The 725-nt window shown below is 73.4% G+C and overlaps 1 protein-coding gene across 1 annotated transcript in view; it reads left to right on the plus strand.

The window, feature by feature from the left end:
• Positions 1-6: 6 nt before the first annotated feature.
• Positions 7-725, plus strand: part of LOC102387494 (cyclic AMP-responsive element-binding protein 3) — a 3,364-nt gene continuing 2,645 nt past the window's right edge. The window contains exons 1-2 of the mRNA XM_025194988.1: positions 7-242; positions 442-534. The gene's annotated coding sequence lies outside the window, so the exon portion shown is untranslated. The remainder of the gene's footprint in view (positions 243-441; positions 535-725) is intronic.

A 725-nucleotide genomic window follows, 5' to 3' on the forward strand; every position in this document is an offset into this window, starting at 1 on the left:
GCCCGCGCGCGGAGCCGCGAGGGGCAGGAGGCTGCGGCCGGGGCTGCCCCGAGCCCCCGGGCCCAGGAGCTGGTGGGGGAGGCTGCGGCTCCGTGGGGCGGGGGTCGTCTGACCCCTTCCCTCCTCTCCCAGACGCGTGGGCCGGGCTGGAGAGCGCGGAGGAGACCTCGGGCAGCGAGCAGAGCTTGAGCTTCCCCGTGGCCGTGTCCGTGGAGGACGTCGTGCCTGGGACCCCCACGCAGGTACAGCCCCTGCTCTCAGGAGTCCTGCAGCCGGGCTGGCAGGTGCCCCCTTCCCTCCCGGCTTGGGGCCGCCGTGCCCGCGGGGAGGCCTGTCGGGTGCCGCGGACTAGCGGAGGCTCCTGCGCGGGGACAGTCCTGGCTCCCGGCGCCCACCCCGCCTGGCGCTTCCTTCCTTACCCTGGGGTTTGCTCGTCCCCAGCTGGACTTCCCGGAGCTGATCCTGACGGAGGAGGAGAGGCAGCTGCTGGAGAAAGATGGCGTCACACTGCCGTCCTACCTGCCCCTCACCAAGGTGAGCCCTTGCCCGCTGGCATCGGACCCCTCCCCAGGCAGGGGTTCAGGTGTGGGCACAAGTGCTGAGCAGCAGCCCCAGCCCCAGGGGCCATGGCACGTGGCTCAGCCTCGGTGGCTGGAAGGGGCAGGGGGCCAGGCCCTCACTGCTGCTGGCCCCGCTCCTGTGGCTGCCCCCAGCCGGCTGCTGTG

The sequence above is a fragment of the Alligator sinensis genome, unplaced genomic scaffold (genome assembly GCF_000455745.1).
Source record: "Alligator sinensis unplaced genomic scaffold, ASM45574v1 scaffold1970_1, whole genome shotgun sequence".
Lineage (NCBI taxonomy): Eukaryota > Metazoa > Chordata > Crocodylia > Alligatoridae > Alligator > Alligator sinensis.